Source organism: Centruroides vittatus, unplaced genomic scaffold (assembly GCF_030686945.1).
Source record: "Centruroides vittatus isolate TY-2023 unplaced genomic scaffold, ASM3068694v2 contig_357, whole genome shotgun sequence".
Classification (NCBI taxonomy): Eukaryota; Metazoa; Arthropoda; class Arachnida; order Scorpiones; family Buthidae; genus Centruroides; species Centruroides vittatus.
This window is the reverse complement of record NW_027122180.1, coordinates 4,032,144-4,055,906: the sequence shown is the minus strand read 5'-3', so window position 1 is coordinate 4,055,906 and position 23,763 is coordinate 4,032,144. Positions and strand designations below refer to the sequence as shown.

The following is a 23,763-nucleotide window of genomic DNA, read 5'->3' as shown; positions in this document are numbered from 1 at the left end:
TAGAATATAGTCAAATACATTTTGTTTTACTTTTCTTAATTTGCTTTTTTAAAATGTAATTAAAAGTGACGATACAGTTAAAAAGGAGTTTTCTTTTTAGTAAATAAATATATCATGTCTAAACAAGTTTTTTTTTTTTTTAATTTAATGCAGCGTTCTTATTTGTAATGATGTATCTGAAACACACAAACACAGACAGATGGGAAAAGAGAGGTTTTTCAAAATAACACTAAAAACAGAGCTACTAAAAAATTTAGTAGATTAAAATAAAACTAGTCTGAAGCTAGTACTTAATAAAGTAGTGAGACCTACGAAAATATCAGCTCGATTTTCTATGGCTCATTAGGTTTTTAGTCAAGTGTCACGTGATCACTTGAACTGACCACACCCGTTCGATTTAAAAAGCATTGCCAGTTATATGAATCACTACTATTTTTTATCTTCTCATTTTTCCATCGTTTTTCTTTTTTAAATAAAATTTTCGTTTACCTACTCGAAATGAGCTTATATATACTAACGTTTTTAAAATGTTTGCATATGACAGGTAATCTTAGAAAGGGCGTTGAACGGTAATGATAGGAAAGGTTTCATTGTTGGTCTTGACATAAGGCATTCTAGTTAATTGCTGCAATTATAAGCGATTGCGCAGTCGCTCGATCAAATACCTATTTGTGTAAACGCAGCCATACTCTGCGATAGTATAACAGCTTATAAAAATAAGACAGAAACAATGTTTAAGATTTGCTTTTTCTCCCTTTTCGTTAATTAATTGTAGTATATCTTTTTTATATTTAAACAAACATATATTAATTTTTAAATTTTGAGGGAGATGGTTGATTTCAATTAGTGCAATTAAATAAAGTTATATTTATGTATTGAAAAAATAATAATGTAAAATATTCCATGAAAAGAATAGATTGCTTATGTTACTATTTATAAATTTTTAGATAAATTAATTTTTTCAGATTATACACTTGATTACGAATAATGAAAAGGATTCTTAAAATTTCATATGCAGCGTATATGAATTTCTTTTTAAATAAAATATACATCTTATCTCGCATTATTCTTTTGTTCTCGTTTCAATTGTAAGGTTTCAATATATGTGTAGAAAGCCGCAAAATCCGAGAAGATTCTTATTGCTTCGCATTACTATATCTATGTACACATGCATTGTAACAGGAATCTCTTCTGTGCTAGGACGTAATCAATATTCTAAGGCGGTCATAGCAGTACGATGCTTGGCGTCGCTCGCATACCTTTCCTCTCACTTTCTTCCCCTATTGGCGACTGGAATTGGGCCAAACCTGCGACACAACTGCCAAATCCCGTCTTCTTTACTGTATTATTCAGATGAAATATTTCGTATGACGTAAATGGTATCATACCTGTAAAAGTAAAACATTATATTATCTGCAAACTATCTGTTTCGATTAAAATTTATATATGATATTTATCGTTACATAGTATTTATAACCTCAGTAATGTCAATAAAATTTAAGATTTTTATGCGATCAAAATTTTAAATAATTAAATTTTGTTGTTAAATTATAATGTTTGAATTTAATTTAGACATGGAATTGAAAATATTTGTTCGATTCTAAGGAAGATATTTTTATTTTTATATAATTGTTTTTTCTTTTAGCATAACAGTTTAAATTAGTGTTTTAGCTTTTATTGCATATTGATAAAAATAAAATCCGTTGTGCCTTATGATGTAGATCTATTAGATAAATTGGTGTAAATTGTGATAAATTTTATTACGAAAAATCAATTACTACATATAATTATAATTCCGGTTGAACGTAAGTGATCTGTATTCAGATTACATTTGTTTGTTTGTTTAAATGAAGATGTATCACTGGAAAATTTTTGGTCTTTAATGCATTAAGATAATCGGATTAATAGCCCTGTATCATAAACAGTTGTTTAAAAGTTAAATTAAGGTTTTGACTATTTTCTCCATTATTTCGTAGTATGAATTGACTATCAAAGTATTTTCCTTTACATAGTATTTTATGAAGATTATATGTTTTCATCATTTTTATCTACACGCAATATTTCGTGAGAGTATTTTCTCAGTTTTTAATTTAATTGCATATACCTATGTATAGATTAAAATACCAATGTAGAAAATGTGTGAAATCAATATCTGCTCTTTAATATAAATGATCGACGTATCAAAAATTATTTAATTAAAAAATTAAGTTTATTTTTAAATATGCAACACACAAAATAAATTTTAATATTTTGCTCTAGTAAATTCTGATACAATTTGATAATATGAGATATAGGCATAATTTATATTTGTATCTTAGTCACTTATATTACTAAATTTATATTGTAATCCTTTTTTTCATTAGAAAATCTGATAGGTGACTCGATGAAAAGTTTCTTTCCTTATATAATAATGGAAGGAGAGAAATGTGAATGTCAGATGTCAGGCAACTTGTCTCATGATGGGGGAGAGACTGTCAGTAACTGCTTCTATAAATAGCAATCCATTAAGGAAAAATCTGTCGGTAATAACTGTCCAAACTGTTGTTGAAATTATTTGGAAGCTATATTGCAAATAATAATAAAATAGAAATCATTATTCCTTTTTTCCCTATTAAGTTTCCTTTAAAGTCTGTGCTTATAACAGCTGCATCAATGCAAGTCTGTATATAACTTGACTATAGCTATTTTGTAATACGTAGCTATATTTTATAAGATAGTCACAATTAAATCCTATATAATTTACATCGTTTCAGACATTATACGAATATTTTTGTTTTTAACTTAAATATATTTCAGCTAGAAATGCATTCTGGTATACAGAATCCATAAAATTAAAAAATGTCAAGGATTAAACATTAAAGTTAGACATCACTTCTGAACTTCAGGTAATGAAAATAAGAAAATTATCTTTAAACGATTTGGACTGTTTATATATTTTATCATTGTTTCATTTCATTGTTTTTAGATAGTAAGACGATCTACTTGGTAAAATATCTTAAAATATTTTAAGTAATTCACTATACTTTAGAAATCAAAAATATACCTATAGTAAATCGACAAACTACCATACTGGTATACTTTATTTTAAATTAAAATAAAAAAAGAAAGAAAAAGTTAAAATATAATCGTGTTGAAAAGTGATATAATTGTAGTAAAATATTATAAACAAATTTATAAGCAGTTAGTTGTATTTTACAACAGTATTATACATAGAGAGATTATATGTAAAAATTTCTTAAAATATTTGAAAATATCTTAATATTTTCAAATATATAAAGGTATTGATTTGAAAATTATATTATATTAAAATAACTAATATGTTTAATATTAAAAACAATCTCTGGTAAAATTATTTTAATTTGCTATTGTATAAATTTTAAAAATGGATATCGTGAGCATCATAATATGTAAAATATTGAACTAAATTGATTTTATCTAAGATGAAAACTATATACAATTTTATTTTTATTCCGAAAAAAGAGCACAGAAATTGAATATATGCCTGAACTTTTATATTAAGGAAAATATTGAAATAAATCGTTTAAGGATTGCCAAGAAACAAAAATGGATCTTTCTAACGATTTTAATAAAAGAAGTTGGTTAATAAGAATAACTTCTATGTTGCATGCGGTCAATGTTTTTAGCAAAAGATTTACATTGTTTTCGTATTTTATCATAAAAATAGATTTCTTTTCTAGTTGATAAATAATTTTTTTGTGAATCCTTTACATTTACTTATTTCTTTCACATTACATAGTTAGGCCATGAGAAATAGATTACTACTATTCCTCTACTATATTTTTTAGAGTTATAATTCTGAAGCAGTATTATTTTCACAAGAATATAAAAAATTCAAATATGAAAAACGTGCTATTCGGATAGTTCAAATCTTTCCGAATATAATTTTTATACTATGCAGAAATAACCGTTGTGTGTGTTACGTTTTAAATACGTCATTGTTTTGAGCATTATAGTCAATTTTAAACATTTTTAATAATAAATTTTTAAGAATGTAAAACAATTCCAGAAAAATATATTAAAATAAGCTTTCATTTTTAAAGTTAGAAAAATCTGAAATCTATATCGTACAATCTATATATATATATATTTTTGTTTGTTCCTATATTTATAGGCATATATTTATGTCAATTCCTAATTTATATTTTTCGATTCTTTATAACCAAAGTTCTTAAATTATTTATTTAGCTTTTTTTTAAGACTAAGTTTTTAATCATATAGTTATTTTTTGAAATATTATAATAATTAAAATTGAAGTAAACTTTAATTACAAAGAAGTTTTATAATGTCATAATTTGCTAAGGCTGTCAGCGCCATCTGTCGATGTAGGCAGATATTCTAGAAGTTTTCACGTTTAGATTACCCTGTCGAGAAAATAAGTATAATGTAAACTAGTAAGAGTCTGTCAACTCGATGTCAAATCTTTAATTAAGTAATATATAACCATAAAGATTCGGTTATGATCTGTGCAATCATTAAATCAAATATTCTGTTTTATAAATTTAAATAATTTCATTGAAAAGATTTTGACAGTCTTGATTTTTTTAAAAATGAATGAAATTAGTTTAATTAGATGCTTTGAAAAATCTATGAAAAGAATTCTCCACATAATAATGTTTAAAATGTAAATTGTCAGTATTTTAGCGAAAGAAATTCAATTTTTTGAATAATAAATAATTGATGTAAACTCATAACTTCAATCATCATTAATTAACTTATATTCTGTTATGATTTAACTGTAAAGAATCAGTTTATTACGAAAGAAAGATGAAAAGTTTAGTATTCTGTAAAATTTTATATTGGAGAAAATTAAGTTATATTATAATCAGTGTTTGAAAATTAACAATAATTAATTTATACTTCTGATAACTTTTTTAGGTTGATATACAAAGCATATTTCTCTTATAATTTCTTTCATTTCTTAAAAATATTTTAATTAATAATTAAATAATATTAATTAAACAAGTTTTGCTTTAAAGTTTGCAATAAACTTTAAAGCAAACTTGTTTAATTAATATTATTTAATTATTGTATTGAAAATCTGCAATAGATTTTCAATACAAAAAAAAAAAAAATACTTTAGCAAAAAAATCTTAAATATGAGAATTATGTGATTTTATTATCTTTTATGGTTACGAATGACTTGCAGCGCTCTGCCACATATTTTGACTACGATATCGAATAAGGCTACTGGCAATAATTTTCTCTCTCGAACGAGAACTGTTAACTCCTGGAGGGTTTCTTGAATCGAGTGAGCTATCACTCCTAGAATATCTCATGTGTACTTAATTAGATTTAAATTCGGAAGTTCTGCAATCATATTATATATGCTAGATTTACATTCCTAATATATTTATTACATAATGCATTATATATACAGGGTGATTCAAAAATGGTAGATAAACCCTTACAGAATGATTAGTTATCCAGTTTATGAAAAAGAGAGAAAATGTTAATATACTCCTACTCGATTCTCAAAGATAACCGAGTAAGTTAGCAAACTGATTTGAAATAAAGATATTTTAACATCAACTAATACAAACGACTACAATTCACTATTTATTAGTTTTGAAACAAGTTACGTTTAGTTAAGTAACACTTGAAGAAAAATCAAATTTACAAGATATGCTCAAAATGATTGCCTTCAATAGCTTTACATCTACGGATATATTATCCCTAGATTTACGTAAAGGAAATTTAATTTTTCAAAATATGACACGGTGCTGCAAGTCATTCTTTGCCATAAATGATAATAAAATTTCATAATTCTCATATTTAAGATATTTTGCTTATATATATAATGTATTTAAAGGCTGCAATAAACTTAAAAGAAAGTTGTTTAATTAGAATTGGTTTAGTTACTTATATATTTTGTCAACGTGGACATTAATTATTAATAGGACAATTATACTGGTTTTAAGCTTTTACGCAAGAATTGAGGAAAAGTTCTTAAAGAAAACAGACTTTCTTTATTAAGCTATCTGTTTAAGCTTCCTTATTAAGCTAAAAGTTCTTAAAGAAAGTCTGTTTTCTTTAAGAACTTTTCCTCAATTCTTGCGTAAAAGCTTAAAACCAGTGTAATTGTCCTATTAATAATTAATGTCCACGTTGACAAAATATATAATAAGAAACTAAATGACAGTAAGGCAATAATAATTGTGGTTTAGTTACTGCTTGGAAATATTAAGAAATGAATGAAATTATTATAAAGAATATTTTGCATGGCAACCTAAAGAAGTTATATTGTGTGTGTGTGTGATTTTATGAATGATTAGATTTACTGTAATTACAAATTACACACAGCAAAGAGCAATTTCTTGTTTATTTTAAAAATAATAGGTAGAAAATAGATATTCAACATATTCTATTTCTTAACAAATTTTTTTCCAAAATGAACTATCCCTTTCAATATTTTAAATAAAGTATGGTTCATTTTTTTCCCGCAATGTAAAAATAAATAATAGTTGGAAATTTAAATTTAGAATTGCTTTTATGGTTTGTTCAAGCAGGCATCAATTTAACAAATAGCATTTTTTTTTTTTTTTCTGAAGCTCTTTTTCTGAAGCTCTTTTTCTGAAGCTCTTGTCAAGTGACAAAGAACTGAACATTGTGTTTGGGTATTATTCGCAATATTTATAAAGAAAAGAAAAACCAGTTTTTTTCCTTTATTCTGTTATCATTTTGATTTTAAATCCTCTTTGTAATAAACGTAGTACTGTGTAATTTTTTGAAAATGTAGCATAGGGAAATGCATGTTCGATTAGTCAACTAATTTTTTAACTCTTGTGGAAAATGTTTTCTTTCTTCACAGACTGTGTTCAGGATGACTGACATTTCTGACAGGTTATTTGTCTTTCTGTCTATTACGGATTATCCTACTTCCGTATTGTCCCAATCACTATTCAGTTCGATTTTATACTTACAGTAGTTGTAGTCATCAATTAGAAATAAGACAATTTGCTAATTATTTGCAAAGGTAGTGAGGGGTTGATAAACTAAATTTCGGTACTTATAATGTATGTTTTATTGAATTTTTTTTTTTTTGTCTAGGAACAAATTTTTTCAATCATCTGGAATGTTTCTTGTAAATTCCATCTCATTGAGATGTGCCTACTCGTGTAAGTCTAAAACGTTCAAAAACATATAATTGATAGCTAAAATTGTTCTCTGTATCTCATTCATAACTTTTATGTAAGAATTTTTAATTAAATCAGAAATTTTAGAAATAAATGTTGTATATTTTTCATAAAAAAGTTTGGCAAAATTTGTCATTAATATTTTATAATCTGTATTTTCAGTATTGTATAAAATAATACCAAATCGTTTTCGTACTTGATGATATAAATATTTTTGTATTTTATTCTTAGGTGAACTTGTTATCTAAATAAATAGTTGTTTGGGTAAAATCATTTATTTTTTCATTTTTATCTCATTTTTAGACGAACACGCTTAAAAGTGTTCCTTCAAGGAATTTTGTAACAATAACCACTTTTCATGTTTTATGGAGAATATATATTAATTTTCGATTATATTATCATTTACCCGTGAAACTTTTATCGATCATATTTAGTGCTAACTTGAAGTCCATTTGCGAAAGTAATTTAATACAGAATTTAAAAGTAAAAACTATTAAAACATTCTTATTTCATTTTATTGTTTTCTTAGTTGAACAAATTAGATATTTCCTGTCCCAGTCTCTCGTTTTCGACATTTTTTACCTTTAATACGTCACTAATCAGTTTATTTTTCTGTGCAAAAACTCTAGGGAAATATGATGTTATAACGCGAAATTGGATTTTTTTGTTTTAGTTTTCTTCCAGATCGCCTAGATTTTAGTTCTAGATGCAATTTTCGTACGATTGCTTTCACCAATTGGTTGTAAGGAATTTGAAGACTTGGCTTTGGTAAAAGTGCTTTTAATTATTAATAAAGCTTTCTTTTTGTTGTGTGGAAATATCTGATAGTTTCTATGTAATATTTTAATCGAGATTAATTTATTAAGATTTAATTTTATTAAATATGATTTATAATAATTTCGCTTATTTATATGTAATAATTTTACTTAAAATAACGTAATCTGAATAACATTTATCATTTAACTAATAAATTAGTTTCAATTCAAAAAAGCACAATTTTAATAAAAATATGTTTAATTTTAATATAGATTTAGATATGCTACAATCGTTAATTATCGTAAAACATTATAAAAAATAAAACATATGTATATATAAAATAAACAAACATATTTTAAATATTAAACTTATCCTTTCCATTCTGTAAAGCCAACCTAATTTCCGTCAATATAATGTTAACTATATTTGAAAAATATTGCTGAAATAGGAAACTGACACTGAATAAGAGCGAATTTATGAATTTTTATGGAACGAAGGTATACTTCGGTAAATTTAATTTAAACGTTAAACTTACGTTTAAATCGTAGCTGTAAAATGAATACTGAACATATGAAATTCGTTTAAAACAAAATTTATTAATTTTTTCGTATTTTCTGTTTTCAGCTAATGTGGCGCCTAATACTTTACGGAGAGTTGTATTAATTGCTGAGAAACTTTGATTAATACAATTAAAATCTATTAATTCCAGAAAAACTGATCCAAATAATCTTGTTAATAAATCTCATGTTAAAGATTACTAAGATCAGATGTTTGAAGTTACGTCAGAAGCGCTTATTATTTAATCCAAGTTGTCATATTGTACGTTACTTCATAGTTCTTTTAAAGTTATAAACCATATTATTTTCAGTGAGATTGTACACTGATTTCAGTCATTGAGAATTAATGATTTATTTTCTCATTCAAATATAATTTAGATTCAGATAAATTTTGTTTAAAAATTTGTAAAATACGATAATTTTTTTTTTTTTGGAGAATCTTTAGATTATGGAGGTGATTCTCAAAGGCACAAGATGAATTATATAAAATTACAAACGATAACTACCTCTACATTATTTCACAAATAAAGTGCAGTAAATGTTATATTATTTTTGAAAATGGATGAAAGAAATATAGTTTACTGCTTTCTGCCTCTAAAGCATGCTGAATAACACAAAATAATAATGACAACAAAATTTTTGATTAGTATAAAAATATTGAATTCTTTATTAAAATAACACTAACTTATTGATGTAGTCTTTATGAAGTAAATAAGCTTATTGTGGTGGTTTCAATATTTTAATTTTGAATGTTTAAGTAGATATTTATGAAATTGAAAGTTTAACACACAATTTAATCTCAAGTACCAAGCATAATTTTTCAAATTTTATTAAAAATTTTTAAATGTTCATTGCCAATGATATTGCTTAAAGAAAATTGTGTAGGCTTATGAAGAAAGGAATAAGAATTTATTTAGTTGTTTATGATTCTACATGAATACTCAGACACTTTGAATATTAATGATGATATGTATACAAATATGTAGTCATTATTCTTTTTTCGGGCTTTATTTTTATCTAAGGAATATTTTATTTTCTGTATAAAGCAAAGTCAAATATATTTTCTTATATATTCTTTGTTAAAGTACTATTCTGGTGCTAACAGCTTCTGTATATACAAAAGTTTTATAATTGTAGTCATTTCTTTACCACGGACTGTGTAATTTTTTTCGAGAAACGTCATATTAAACATTTTAAGATTTTTTATCGCAAATTTTTAAGTCATTAAGAAATTAAAGGAATTTTATGCATAATATTAAAATTATAAATTATATTATTTTTAAAGTAACTGTATTTTAGTTTTAAATATATATATCAAACGTATTTGTTTCATAAAAACATCATGAATTTATTTAAATTTTCATACATAGCATTATTTATTTCATTATGTAAAGATTATACTTAGTATATTGATATTTATTTATTTTTTATTACGTTAATTGTATTAGTTAGCTTGAATATTGTATAATTCAATCAAATCATTTAGACAAAATTTTTAATTGGCATATTTTTAGCAATTATATATACCGGTATATACAATTGATAAATAAATAAATAAATATATATATATAATCAATTTATTATATCAATTTATATATTTATATAAATTGATTTAATATTATTATATATAAATTGGTATAAAATACTGTTTATACACGCATTGTTTTCATTTTATATTTTAATTTAGGCAAATTTAATCAGTTTATATATTTTAAAATTTAGAAAAATATAAACTAGATTATCCGAAATTCTGGGTTATCTGAAGCGGTTTCAATAAATAAATAAAAATATAACATGTAGCGTTGTATTTACAACAGAATTATAATACACAGATACCAAACTCTATATACTGTAACTCCAGATAATTGGAAAACACTATGTCGTGTCGATTGTAGCGCCGCGAACTAGGCCATATACGTAACGTTACGTTAGATTTTGTGTAAAAAAAATTTACCTTCAAATACAATAACTGTATTACAATATTTATAGTTCATAAAAGTTTAAATGTACAGTGCTTAGTGTACTCAAAGCACAAAAACAAACGAATTTCTGGATTATCCGAATGTTTCCTTGTCCCATCAAGTTCGGATAATCGAGTTTCCACCGTATAAAGTTTAATATTCTTTTTCGTTTTTAAGTATTTTTTTAAATGAAAACTTGTCAAAAACAAATTATTTTTTAAATTAAATTTAATTAATGCTCTAACAAGTGGAAAATTAGAACTAGGAGCTGTAAGCAGAATGTTTAGTTGAAATAATAGTCATAATTATGAAGACATTTCCTCGTTGTTACTGAAAAACGACGAAATAAATCACGTTGAAAATCAGAGATATACTGTTGTTATACATTTAGGCTTTAGGACTTATGTTTTTATTCAAATCCACCTCTGATATATTTGTTAGTATAAATGCAACAACCATTATAGTACTAGCATGAAAACCTCTGTAGCAAAATACTCTTTAAATTATGCTTACGTTATAATTGTTTATATTAATGTGGCTAAATTGTATATTTCATTTATATTTGGTAAGTTTTAAATTGTCTAGTAACTAATTAAGGTTTGTACTACCAGCATTGATATACTCTTGTTATTTAAGTCATTAATAGCAATTCCCAATTTTGTCTTTTATCTTCACTTTAGTAATGATTTTTTCATATCGTACGCGGTCTTTTCAGTTTATATGTTTGAATTTTCAAATGATTGTTTTAAAATATAATTGAATCACTTACACTTAGAAAAAAAAAGTAATATCTGGAACTACTTTGCGTTCGTAATTTGCGTTTTCTGTTGGTAAAGCTTAATATTACGTTTCATAATTCAACGATTAATGTAAGACTTTCAAAACTATTTATTTAGACAATGATTATACAGTTTGCGCAATCTAAGATACAATTTCAGCATGATGCTTTTCGGGCCGATTGTCCTCTTCAAGTGTTGTTTAATAATTAAAAAAATAGCAGTGACGAGGTGGCAATATGCCTATAATATTATTTGCCATTGAAATGTACTGCAATTTATCATCATAAAATGAGTGAATAGCTTTGAATCTTACATGGTCATTGCGATAAGACACACATTATGATTTCATAACAAAAAATGCAAACTACATTTACTTATCGGATTTAATCTGTAGTAGCCTAAATGCGTGCGCGCGAACTTTGTGTGTGTGTTTTTATTTATTAACATTGTTTCCTGTTTGCTCAAGAGGAATCACCCACTTCCATTAGGAATTAAAAACGGCCAATTCTAATCATATCCATGTCAGTCGCATAGGAACTAATTTTGCTGTTTTAATTTGTTTCTTCCCGCTCGAACTGTCATTATATTTCAGTTAATGGTTACTTATTTTACAAATTTGATAATCCTTACAAAAATAACTTACAGAAAAAACTAACTTTAAATAGTTTTAATAACCAGTTACTAAATGTTTAAATTTTCAGAATTTTTCAGTGGTCAAAACGAAGCCAATGGTCAAAATTTGCGTACTATGTTTTGATTGATTTTATTTGACACACATTATTCTGTTATTCGACCACTGGCTGAGTGGATAAAACCACTGAACACTGGTTGTTGGTCGTGGGCTTACGCCTCGCCAACGGGCTGATCACATGGAGTTTTCCGGGTTTTCTATTGGAAACTAGAGGAAACTGGTCATCTAAATAGGGGTCAGTTTTCTGCAGAAAGTCCTTCATGGAGGCATTTTCCCTTAGCAGATCGCCCACGTGGGGCGTTGTCGTAATCTAATAAAGCAAACTCGACTATTCGATGCAATAAGAAAAATATGTTCGTTATTTGTCAGATTAATGAAAAAATCAAACATTTGAAACCTTAAAAAATATTTTTAAACTTTTTGAAATTATTATTATGCGATTCGTATATCACCGCTTTTCGCTTAGTTGCATCGAGATATTGAATCTATAAAATAAGTTACGATTAGAAATGTCTTAGGATATCGATCAGAATTCGTATTATACGAATGTACTACAAATTAATGACAAAACTTTATTGGAATATATATATATATATATATAGGGTGATTTGTTTGGGATGTTATAAAATTAAAGGTGTACAAAATACTGTAAAGTAAATGCTACGAACATGTGTTGGATGGTTATCAGCTTCTGCTTAAAAGAAACCTAATACTGAATATGGCTTTCAAGGCGGACGGTGTACAGTTCCTCAAACATATGAGAACAGATGGTAATTCGTGTACTTGTATTTGGATACGTTTTCTCCAATAGATTAATGTAATAGATGAAAACCATATCCACCTTCAAAGCACAAAAGGCCCAAGGTATCTTATGTGCCTGGTCATGGTTTGTAAACTATAAATCTTAGGTAGTCATATGCACGCAAAAGTATAACCATATCTGATTTCGTTATAAAATAAATATTATTTTAATATCTTAGGATATAGCACAACCTTATTCACAAAAAATTATCGGATAATCGCATTTTCCGTAGTAAATATTACTATTTTAGAAGTTGCAGATTGATACATATTTCGCTAGAGTTATACTTTGTCATGAGATTACACCATAAAGCGCAATAAACTGTTTAATGAAATTTTAGTTTTTACTATTTTCAGTAAATATACTGTTCGAAGTAATTATTTCACTCTAAAATGCTTTTTTAAAACAATTATAGGATTGTGTGGATGACTGATTGGATGATTGATATGGTACTTTTTTAATTTTGATTTTCATGTTTGTTATTGGATAATACATTAAAAATAGCATTTTAATGAAAATTATTTACAACTTAAATGAAATGACGTATTGATTAACAAAAAATTGTTTTATCTAACAAGTATAAAATTCAGTAATGTTTAGTTTAATCGATATTTTAATAAAGTTTATATAAAACTTAATTTATATAAAATATATCTCTAAATATTTTATTTTGAAAGAATATTAAAATGACGATTTTTATAAAGCAGTTAAATGCATTTTAATGAAAAAGAAGCTATTGTTAATTTCACCAGTTAAATAAGAATAGAGGTTTGAGATTAAATTAAAAAAAATCAGAAGAAAAGTGAAACTGATTTTTTACTAACTATAAATTTACAACGCAACAAGGAAAGTAATAAAAATAATTTTAATGAAAAATATTTAGTACTAATATTATCTAATTAAAATATTAATTATAATGTAAATATTCAGAGAATAATTACTTATGCTTTTCACTAACTCAATTAAGAGTTATAAACATCGGAAACAATTACATTAGATAAATTTTACAAAATTACATTTGAAATCAAATAACTTGGAAGAGCAAACTTGTTAAATTCATATGCTAACGCATTAGTGTAAATTTAAATTTGTAAATTTTTATAACTTTAGTCAAAAATATATGAACTATACTTTTATATAAAAATGTAAAAATGTTTTTTTTTTTTTTTTTTGCTAATTTTAGACTATAAATCTAATCTATTTCAATACTTTCTCATAGAAAGATTTGTGAAAATCTTTATCATTAAAAGTTTCGTATTGGTTTGGATTAGAATCATTCCCTAAGACATAAATATGTAATAGTTCGTAAAGTTTTAGTTTTGTCTATTATCTGTGATCTGAATATATCTGTAGGTCTATCAACAGGTTTGAATATGAGAAATGACATTATGCAAGTTACGATAAAATTCAAGATAAAGAATAAAAAATTCGAATTTAAAAGAAATTACATCTCTTACTAGTCTGATCTAATCAATTTTCAATATTTTTGCTATTATGGTGAGTTTCAGACAGACTTCAAATGTTATTTTAGTAATGTCTACTGTATATTAAAGTAATAAATTCTAAGATAGACTCATTGACAAAAAAGTTATGCACTACGGAAACGACGTTCGAATCTAATTAAGAGTTTATAGGTGCGAACATTACGTTCTCGTTAATAAACCATCTACTATCATCATCATTATCATCATCACCATGATGATGATAAGTAATTGCAATATCATACCAAATGGACAGTTTCCTGCAGAACAACGGTACAGTTCAAAGAAACTGTGTGAGTTCGGCCATATCATGACACCAAGGAACCTGTGTGGGTTGGAGTTTGTCAATTTGCTGACTTAAGTTGACAATAAAATGTTCGAGAATCACGTAGAAAAAGAAAGTAAATCATGTTACGCTTTAACCCGAAAAAACACCTGAAAAAATTTTCGAGTTGAAATTGTAAACGAAGATTATAGTTAAACAATACTGTAACGAGAGAGCGAGAGAGAAAGTGGTAAAAATTTATACCTGGAGCGAAGATTTCATGGATCGGTCTTATGGAACCTCGCAGACCTTTACTGACAATCGAAAACACAGTCAAAAGGAAGAGTATCGATACGGTGCCGAATATGTTTACAACACGGTCTCCAAGGAGGCGAAACAAGGAGAAAAAAAACTCCAGCACTGAGAACAGAAATGTGAGTGGAGTGCTTGTGCCTTTCCACCGTTATCTGTGGTTGGTATGCGTCTGATCTCTGTTGCTTTTACCCTCTTCCATTCAGGACCCATTTGGACTTGCTCTGTCCAAACACGTCATCGTTTGGTCCATTTAAACATCATTATCCTTGTGAAAACTTGACTTGTGTATGCTAATGTTATGCACCAGAACGAGCGCGATGTAATATAAATATAAATCCTTAAAAAAATAAACTTGTTTTAGTAGCGAAATTCGACGGCTGCCTCTTGTCGTCTTGTCTAAGTCACATACTTGTCCACGGAAAAAAGGTTCAAATTCCCCATGTGTTCAGAGTTTGTTGTCTGAAGAAAAAATATTCTGACATCCTGAAATTTTCTAATGTTCAACAAACCCACAACAAAGCATATAGAGGAGTGAGCACCAACAGCTCCACAGAATCTTTAGTATCTTGCAAAAAGCTGATACATGCAGTGATATGGTTAGTCATACAGGTACCATATGCTATTGTGCAACAGATTTGAACATAGATGGATCTGGAGAGATAGTTATACTTCACACTAGTAAAGCTGAAGCTGGCATCCCCTCTAGTCCCACACACGTTCGATGGGCGACAAATGTGACCAGGCAGGCCAAAGAAGTCTGCCAATGTGATGCAGACCTTACTGGGAAATCCTCTGTGCAGTGGCTGAGTATTATCTCAGTTGAAACTGTCTGTTTGCAATCTTGCCATTAAAGGCAACACGAAGATACAGGATTTTCTGAACTAAGGTGTCGATGTCCCTTGCAGCTGACTGATTATTATGAGATTGCTTATTAGGCTAGCATGCTAACAATGGAGCAGGGTTCCACTCAACAGTAAGTATGAGATTGAAGCATTCACCAGTGGTCTTCCACATTCTAAGATGGTGATCATTCATTACCAAACGGAACTGGGATTTATCACTAGAAACGGTACACTGTTGGTTTTAACCCTCTGTTTTTCTGTCATCCGAATGATCACCGTCTTAGCTGTGGTCTAATGGCAGACGTAGTGCATGCAGATTTGTCCCAACTAGTCTCCTTCCAATAGAATAATAAATTACAGAGTTCTGTAACAAGGGTTCTACTTTTCACCTGTGGACAAAGATGCCCCAGCAGCTATTTATGCTTGTCTCACAGTGAGAATCATTCTACTGATGTTTGGGGCACTCAAAGCCCGGCTTCCATGTAAGTCTGTCCTCAAGTATTCACTGTTTCATAATCAGGTCAGACCAGTCTTATGATGGGCAGTTCAGTGAAACAGCTATCCTTCTTCCTTCAGTCCAGTGTGACCTTTCTCACATTTAGTCAGCTGTGTGTAATGTTTTGGGCTGCTTTGTAACACAGTCAGACATTATGCCTGTATCAGACATGTCTGGTATTCGAAAACGTTCAAACATCAGGAATTCTGAAAACTGAGTTTCTGCAAGCTTTTGTAAGATATTGGGTAGTGATTTTAACGCACTGTTGTGGCATTACTTGGCATGCAATAGGACTACAATATAATTAGTTACATACTATCTGAGACATAGCTGTGTATCGAATTTTGCAGTAATCAGACAATAGGAGGAAAAAAAAACGAACAATTTTAGATTTGATCGCTAGGCGATGTTCTAGGTATGCTTCATTTCCTGTTTAGTGTTATCTATTCTATCATTTGCTGTTTTTCCACATTTGGCGGTATATGATCTCTAAACAAGTACCTACAACACGTCGGAAAGTCATTATTGTAACATGAAACTAATTTATTTACTTTCAACTTATTTTATGAAGTTTATGTATTAAAGAACCTGTAGAAGTTGCTCAAACACGTTTTTTACAACAGGCTGTTTGATATAAAGTTTATTTTTTATTCAATTAAACAATATACTTTATGTATGTCGAAATTAGAAACAAGAACATCATAATTTTAATTATAAATTAATATAATGTAAGTAGTGTAAAAATATCAATACAGTAGAGCATCGATTATCCGACCCCCGATTAACAGACTTATCGGTTAACCGACCGCGTTCTAGTCGGCAAATTCAAATGTCCGCTAGTGATGTGGCGCTACAATATTTGGTCATGTCTTGGCTACTTTAATAATATTTTTGTTAAATTTTTGCGTGTTTTAGCTGGCAGCACTGGCTCGACCATGAAAGGGAGGCTAGTATTTAAACGAGGTCTAATACATTATACTAATAATGTATTTTTTTCATACTTTTCGGTTATCCGACTTTTCAGTTATTCGACCAACCCCAGTCCCCAATTGAGTCGGATAATCGATGCTGTACTGTAGTTGATAAGTACTTTCATATCTTAAGCTGTATGTGAACTATTGTTTAAACTTCGACATGGTCTACGGATCTCTAATACACTGATAGATTTGATTGTACTAAAAAATAGTCATATAAACATTCCATCCAATTTTTTACCTCAATGCTCTGCTACGTTACGCTCCTGCCACTCTCCTAATCTTGAGCGAAGATTTCTCAGTACACGGTGACACAAAGCCTGAGATACCAATGCCATTTCTGCTGTGATATTCTGCTTTAATTGAGTTAATGTCCTCGGCTTATTTTCGTACACCCTCTCTTTAAGAAATCCCCAAAAAATCCCTTTTATTGTTCAGCCATATTTTAAGTGCTTGTATCGTTCTGTGGAGTTTGCCATTCAAGCAACCCAATGTGCAAATGTTTCAAAGTAAGTCTTTCTTAATAAGCTTTGAGATAACTACTATAACTATTACTAGTGAAATGAGTCAGGAGGTTCTATAACACATTTGACATAATTGCAGCCTATTGTAACTTGTGTGTTCATTGTACGCAATTATAGTAATTTCTATAGAATCTTTTACAGTACATAAACTCTAGAGTAGATTGAAGGTAGAAAATAAGTTAGAATAACGACTTCCAATATGTAGGTATTTGTTTAGAGATCGCGCACCACAAAACGTCGCAAAACAACAATGATAGACTAGAAGACACTAAACAGGAAGTGAGAATATCACCTCGCGACTAAATCTAGAACTGTCATTTTTCCTTCTTCAGTATTTGAGAGCATACACGGTCTGTCCCAAAAGTAAATGTACTGATTTTTTATTTCAAAGTACACAAGAGTTACATCAAATTACAAATGATCTCTTTCAAAGTAGGACCCTTGCGAGGTCACACAATGGTTCCAAAGTTTTTCCACTGGTCGTAGCAGTACTTGAAGTCGTTTTCCGTAAGGGTGTTTAGTTCGTCGGTTACAACTTTTTTGATGTTTTCCACTGTCCCGAAATGATGACCTTTCAACTTGGATTTTATCTTAGGGAATAGGTAGAAGTCGCACGGAGCTAGATCTGGGCTGTAGGGAAGTTGTGGATGTGGGGATTTTTTCTTGGCCAAAAACTCTCGAGTTGATAGTGCTGTGTGAGCAGGCGCAGCATGGTGCAGCATCCAATCTTCTGCAATATCTCTGCGGACTTGCTTAACTCGTTTTCGAAGTCGTTCCAAGACATCTTTGTAGAAGGCCTGATTAAGTGTGTTCTGAAGGTAAAAATTCTTTGTGCACAATTCCACAACCATCGAAAAAAACAATAATCATCGTCATTACCCTAGATCTTTGTGCCATGTTTCTCGATAAAGTGGAATCTCCACAAGCTTCAGTTAAATCTGCAAATGTCTCGGTTGCAACTTTCTTGAGTTTCACACACAACTTTCACAGCGTGATGTTGTTCGAGATTTTTCTCTATTTCAAATGTAACGATGTGATAAAACACTATCTTTCACAGAGATTGTGCACGTTTGAATTTGAATAGATGAATTTTTACGAAGCTTTCGATTTGTAATAATTGTGAACAGAATTGAACATATTTGTATAGTTATTTAGAGATTACATTTAATTTATATTAATTTGCACGATCAAAATTATTTATGTATAATAATAATATAATAAATTAAATATATTTATTGAATGGCAAAGGAATAACCCAAATAAAATTAATTTCTCTTGATAAATTTGAAAAAAAATTTAAATTACTCGTCAATGTTTATAGATTAATTTATATAAAATCAAATTATTTGAGACTTCTTATTTTTTAGAGATTGTAAGAAAACATTATTTATAATGGTAAAAGAAAATCGACGATCGATTATAATACAATTTTATAGGCAGGTTAATAGGTTTGTAAGAACCACTGAATGAAATAGTGTATTCTATTAACCAAGATCACTACACAAGTATTGTATGATTTATTAATTGTACATTTTTGAATGATTTAAAATTTTCTCTTATTCTTATTTATGGTCTATCACGTTTTAAGAGGGCATTTTTAAGATAAAATGATTTGTATTTTTTAAATTTGAAATAATAAATTATAAACTATAAAAAATATTTAATACAGTATACTCTTCCTATTCTCTGAGCAGAACAGATTTACGACCAACAGTCCCAGTACGCTCTTGCTAATCTTGCCCCTAATAATCCGTTCACAGTTATCCGACATACTCTCTGTATGATCTCCTATGCGCTTCCGTTTCTATGAAAATGTTAGTTATATCGCACATCCTGTTTTCCTGTTTACTCGAGTTTCATTTCTATGTCCAGCATCGCATGTCAACGCGCCGTATTATTTTCTCGTCTGCTTCCGAACAGAATAAGTACTGAAGTGTGCGACAGGTCACTTCATTCGTTGCTTTTAGACGGGTTTTAAGTCTATACATTCTCGTAAATCTGGTATAAATGGCCGGATTAGCAAGAGTGTAGTGAATTTCTTTCAGGTTAATTTTATTTTAATGTTTTATCGAATTTTATAATTGAAACTTTTTATTACTTTCTAAAGTATATTCAAGTTTATTGTAATATATATATTACAATAAACTTGAATATACTTTAGAAAGTAATAAAAAGTTTATTATAAAATTAGAAAAAGTATATATATATATATATATACTTTTAATAATCTTTATTACCTAAATTCTAAGAAATATTTTTGTCATTTACATTAATTGGTTATCAGTAAATTATTCGTAAATTTTGAATAAATGCAATAATCGAGACTCTATACTGATATTTCGGAACAAATTTATTACTAATTTTTACGATGTACAGTACGTTAAAATGAAATTAGCGAATTTCCTCTTCATTTATTCTAAAATTACGAAGTCAGATGCAGTCTCTCAATGAGATATTGAGTCATTAAAACTAAAAACATTAGTGCTCATATTTCAACTGTTTAATTTAGTATGACTATATCTAAATAGCACAATGTAGAATGTTTATATATTTTTTATGTATGAGCTTTTTTATTTGAAATTTGTAAAAATATATTTCTGTAAAATAATTTAAATAATTTTAAATACACTAAAATATTTACTTTTTAAAAAAAATGTTATCAAAGCAACTAAAATAGGAATAATTCACTCATTACAACTTATCATCTTTTGCTAATGGTTAGTTTATAAACTCATTTATTAAATTTTAAAAACAAATCAGTTTAATAGGCGAGGTATTTCGGTAGGAGAGTATGAAATAGAATTATTTCTGTTTTATGTCCAGCATCGCATAAAAGGTTAGGTCTTTTTAAAAGGTTATTTTTGTTTTAGATTTTATAATTGAATTCACACATGAACTATGTGAATGTGGAAAAGGGTTGGTTCGTTTAAAATAATTAACAAATAAAATAAAAATAAAAAATAAAATAATAGTTATAGAACGAAAAAGAAAAATATTACGAATAAAATAAAAATGGAAATAGAATAAATCCATACATTGTATTTCGAAAGTTACTCTAGTATACTAATATATTAATATACTGCAACAGTTTTAATACAGATCGACGTTGAAAATTGCGTAAAATATGATCAATTTGAAAAATGAAAGTACTTGTGTAGTAAATTTAATTTCGCCTCATATAGTTTTCAACATTGTTTTAAGACTATAGATACATTCACAAATAACGAGTTAAACGAGAATGACGTCATCATTATTCTAACTTTCGCTGGACCAACAGTTTACAAATTGCTTTTCTAAAAATGAGACGATAAATGTTGCTAATGAAATCTGAAATGTGTTTTTTGAGGTTATTTCATGTCAGTAGTTGTTTGTCATTTCACCTTTTAGTCCACAATTTACGCATTTGCTTCAATTTAGAAATATTAGGCGTAATATCGACGAACGCCATTTTCGTCACGAAGTAAACTAACTCCTTTGCAGTGTTACGAACCTCTGAAATTAAAAAATCTTCACAGCGTCAATAAACCAAACAAAATAACTTTATTTTGCTGTATTCATTACGTTTTAGGATTAGAAATAATTAAAAAAAATGAATTTCTTTATTGTGAGCATAAACGACGTTACGATAGAACACACTTATATTATTTTTCGAAAGAATACATCGCACTATTGTGTAATTTTATATCATTCTCAATTAATTCGTACGTAAATACAATTTTTCATTTTCTTATATCGTAAAATAGTTTGCAAAATACAAACTACATTTAATGAGTTGTCACTAATTCCTTTACTCCGTTTTGTTTTTGTATCTGAAACAATATTCTTTCAGCTTCCACGTTTGATTGTGGTAAAATAAGAATTAATTTATCCAATTTACATACGTTTGGTATTATCAGTGTCATCAAATGTTTTCCTTGATGCTACATTAATACACATCTCATTCACCACTGAAGAGTTCATTTTAATAATTTCATCATTACTAAACATATTGGGTAAATTTCTTTATTCAAATTTCAGTTTTATGTACTATATTTTGTTTACGTCTAGAAGTCTTTATTTAACTGTTAAATTTTACATTTATTTCACCCAAACTTTTATTAAATGCAATTTTAGGATTGAAAAATGTCATGTTTTTAAATATACTTTCAGGTAATCTCTTCTGTAATTTGACAGCATCTGTAATGTAAAACTATAAACAGTTTTTTTTATAAACCTATATCTTTTCCATTTTGAGGTATTTTTTCTAATAAATTGGCACATCGACTCCACACAATTTATGTAAAGGTAAAAACAATGTTGGATTTCGAAGACTATTTTGTTATATCTTCATATAAAATAAGTTTATTTTTAATAAAATGTTGACACAATTGTTACAAAATTATATATTATATATATAATTTTGTAAAAAAATTTTATATATATATATATATATAAAAATTTTTTCCTAAATATAGTACTTCTAATAAAAGTTTTCTGTTTTCGAATTTGAATAGAACGGAGTTCGATAACCACCGTGGTTTGAATATTAGAACAAATTATATATAAATATATATATATATATTTAGCCTTATAACAATAGGGTTGGCGTCAGGAAGGGCATCCGGCCGTAAAACCTAAGCCAAAACTAAATGGAATGTCTGCTAAGCTACAAGTAAGTTATAACTGTGTCATGTCACCCGACAAGTATAAGAATAGATACTTTAAACATTGGAACATTGAATGGGAAGAGTAGAGTTGGTTGATCTTATGCAAAGAAGAAGAGTGAACATTTTGTGTGTGCAAGAGATAAGATGGAAAGGAAATAAAACTAAAGAACTTGGTGAAGGGTATAAGCTTGTTTGTGAGTGGAGCAAATAAGGGAGGAAGGAATGAAGTTGGTATCGTAATTGATAAAGTTCTAAAAGACAGTGTCTGTGACGTTAAACGAAGGTGTGATAGAATTATGAGCGTTAAGTTGGAGTTTTTACATAAAATAACTTGAATGTAAATGGAAATGCCAATGGTGTAAATGAATTTTGTTATTTTGTAGAAGAAAGGTTATTATTATTTATGATCAAATTTAGAACTAGTTAAGTCAAAGCGCACAGAGTTGTTTAACTTAATGCTTTGTGTCCTGAAGAGAAAAAAAATATTTCAATATAATATCCATCAACCACATATCTTAATATTTTGCAAATTTTGATCCTCCCTTTGTACTGAAAATTCTTTGTGGCCAGTCAAGTGACCTTTATCCCTAAAATCATTTAGTATAAAAAAGCCAGATCTCTAAATATTTATTTTTAAATTTAAACACTAGGTAGGAAAATAGCAAAATATTTTTTTGAAATTCCTCCTGATCAAACAAACAAATATACAAGAAAATAAAGACCCATACAGTATACAAATATCCTCTATTTAACTGGATAAACAATAGACTTACTTAAAACAAGTAGCTTATACGACAATAGCGGAAACTCTGGTGAATTAGCATGTATCATAGTGGTGACAGCGCAAACTAATGACATCTAGCGGTTCGAGGAAAACACTAACACTGCAGACTATGTAAAGTCTAACAAAACTTGAAAAATGCAACAAAATAAATATTTTATCATCTTTTTATCTGTATTTTATTATCTTAAAACATGAATTATAATTTTATTTAGTAGGAAACTTGGATGGATAGTGATTTAAAGGAAGGAATAATACCAATAAAACAAATCAAATGCAATAAGAGTCAGATTTTTTAAATTAAAATTTGAGGTTTCAATTTAATTTTATTAAATTGAAACAATTTTTAAAAATAAAACATTTTTACATTAAATTAAAACACATTGAACACCAAAATGTATTATGTGCAATTATTACATATGTGAAATCTTTAATTTAGCATTTTTTGTTCTCAGAAAACTTTCGGATGAATCATTATTTTTTGTCACATATGCTTTAATAAGGACTTTTTAATATTTATCTGCCAATAATTTAATACAATTGTCACAAACACCTTTAATATTTGCATTCTTTAAAAAATAATTAACTTAGTTTTAATTCCATTTGGGCTCTGTAACAAAAATATATTAAAATTGTTTTGAAATACTGTGTTTCTGATATTTGTGAAGATAATCTTTTTCCATAAAATGGTTGGAACACACGACATAATTTCTATTTAAATATTCTGGCCCTTTCTTTT

General features: G+C 27.9%; 1 protein-coding gene across 3 annotated transcripts in view; it reads left to right on the top strand.

Annotated features, from left to right (window-relative positions):
- Tomosyn (syntaxin-binding protein tomosyn) overlaps positions 1 to 23,763 on the top strand; it is a 371,800-nt gene that overhangs the window by 71,045 nt on the left and 276,992 nt on the right. The window lies entirely within an intron of this gene.